The sequence below is a fragment of the Montipora foliosa genome, chromosome 4, assembly GCF_036669935.1.
Source record: "Montipora foliosa isolate CH-2021 chromosome 4, ASM3666993v2, whole genome shotgun sequence".
NCBI classification, from domain to species: domain Eukaryota; kingdom Metazoa; phylum Cnidaria; class Anthozoa; order Scleractinia; family Acroporidae; genus Montipora; species Montipora foliosa.
In genome coordinates, this window is record NC_090872.1 from 13,982,324 (window position 1) to 13,984,823 (window position 2,500).

Below are 2,500 nucleotides of genomic sequence, written 5' to 3' on the forward strand. Positions count from 1 at the left end.
TCTGTTGCTTTCTCCTTTGTTTCCAAGGAAAGCTGTAGAACAGCTCAATCAGAAATTGAGAGATTTGGAGAGCTGAAACCTGTACGAGGTACAATATCTACGTGGGAGGTCATCACAAGAGAACGGCATCATGTTACTGCAAGAAGTGCTTCACCAATGGCAGAGTCAATCTAGAGTCCTCCTGCTTGTGGAAGCAGCATATGCTCAAAGAATATCTCGAGTAGAGGTCATCCTTGTGGCTGGAGACGTGGTGGCGGCTGCGTACGATGATAAATGGTATGTGAGCAAAGTATTGGTAGTTGATCTGGCGGATAATATATGATGCTCACATATCATTCATGCAAGACTCCACAAAGCAACCTAGTTTCGTAAAGTGGCCGACCCCAGTCGATAAGCGCTGGATTAACTTCAAGTCTGTACTGACTGTTGTTGAGCCTCTTATCCCTTGCATGTGGAAAATCCCAGCGACAGTACAAGCTGAACGGGGATACTGCGTCGATGACTGAAAGCTTGCTTGCTAGCCACCAAGCAAACATGTAACAAAACTGCTTAAAAGTTTTCTTATTGATTCGTGATCGATTTAAGCAGCAAGATTGGCCTTATAGCAACACCGATGATATGAGAGTGAGATCATTTTAATTAATCCTTCGATAACTGAAGCTGAAATGCCAAATTTACAAACAGCGTAGGTCAACAATCATGTATATCTCTTTTTCAAGCGAGAATGTTGTAAACTAAACGAAATTCACATCAAACGGCACGTTTTTCAGACTAACCACTACCTAATCAATTCAATTTTGGTGTAATATTTCATGTAAGCATGGTAGACATATAGTCCTGTTCCCTGGACTCCCTCTCACCCCGCCCTGAAAATGGGCCTGGAACCCAGGCGGCAAAAGAGAGAGTCCTGTATTACTTGCAGGCAAATTTGGTTTTTCCCCCAAAACTGGGGGGAAAACCATATTTGGAAAAAGATTCCTTATTTGGGCATAGTTTATTCCGAGTGCTTTTACACTGGATACATGGGGATAATGTGAAAGGAAATTATAACGCCAAGTTTCTGGAGGCAATTGATTTCGCGTTTGAGAAACGCCACTTAGTAATAGTCGTATAAACATAACAACTTTCTTTAATTTTCCAGACATGTTTCGACGGTACATCCGTCATCTTCAGTGTTACATATTTTGAAATCGCCGTTGAATTTAAAGCGCGCGCTATCTTACAAACTTCGTTACATTGCGTTGTCAATATTGCGTATTAAATCAAAACAGAACAAAACAAAAATTTAAATGAGTGACGCTTAGTTCCTTACAGGGAGAGAGTCAGGTTAATGTGTTTCACCTGCTGGTTGAGATCGGGCTTCTCCCATTTTATATACATGGATTCCTTAAGCTTCACTTGGTACTTAGTGGCTGCAGAGTCCAGGATCTCGAAGCAATCCTGTGTGCAGGATGCCTTACAAGACTCTGAACTCTGCAGATGTTTAAAAACGTTCGAAGATCTGTCTGAAAGTAAGTGCTCGCGCACTCGTGTGGAGAAGTGTCGGCTGGTTTCACCAACATAACAAGCATTACAACTTGCACACGAAAATTTATAGACCACACGCGTGCGAAGCCCTACAGGGACAGCATCTTTCACATTAAAAAGACTCCTGACTTTGAAAGTAGTGAAGACTAACCTTATATCAATAGGTTTACATAACCGATTAGCAAGTTTGCGTATACACCTCTGTGCCGTGACTGAGAAGTGCCCAACGTAAGGGATTTTAAAGAAAAACTTAGGTGTTTCCTGGGGCTCGATTCCTGAATGAGACTGTGTTTTCCCTCCCTTGACTGCTGTCTGAATATATTTTTCGCTTGCTACCAAGAAAACTCACTTCCTGTTCAAGGGTAACTTCTATGACCAGGTGGATGGTGTAGCCATGGGGTCCCCCCTTGCCCCTGTTCTAGCCAATCTCTTTATGGGTCACCATGAGAATATATGGTTGGATCAATACGGGGATTCAGAGGTCTTATTCTATCGTCGCTACGTAGACGATACATTTTGCCTTTTCCGCTCTGAACGGGATGCAACCCTTTTCTTCAATTACATCAACAATCAACACCCCAATATACGCTTTACAATGGAACGGGAGGCTGACCATGTTCTACCTTTCCTAGATGTTCTAATCAATAACACTGACCCGCACCAAAGTGTAACCACCGTTTACCGGAAAAAAACTTTCACAGGTTTGCTCACCAGTTATCTGAGTTTTTGCCCCTTTACCTACAAACTGGGGTTAATCAAAACCTAGATTGATAGAACTTTTAAGATAAACAACACTTGGATGGGGTTCCATACTGATCTTCAAAAATTGTCTGTCATTCTGCGGAGGAATCTCTTCCCTGAAAACCTTATCAACAAGTATATTTCTAAATATATTCAGACAGCAGTCAAGGGAGGGAAAACACAGTCTCATTCAGGAATCGAGCCCCAGGAAACACCTAAGTTTTTCTTTAAA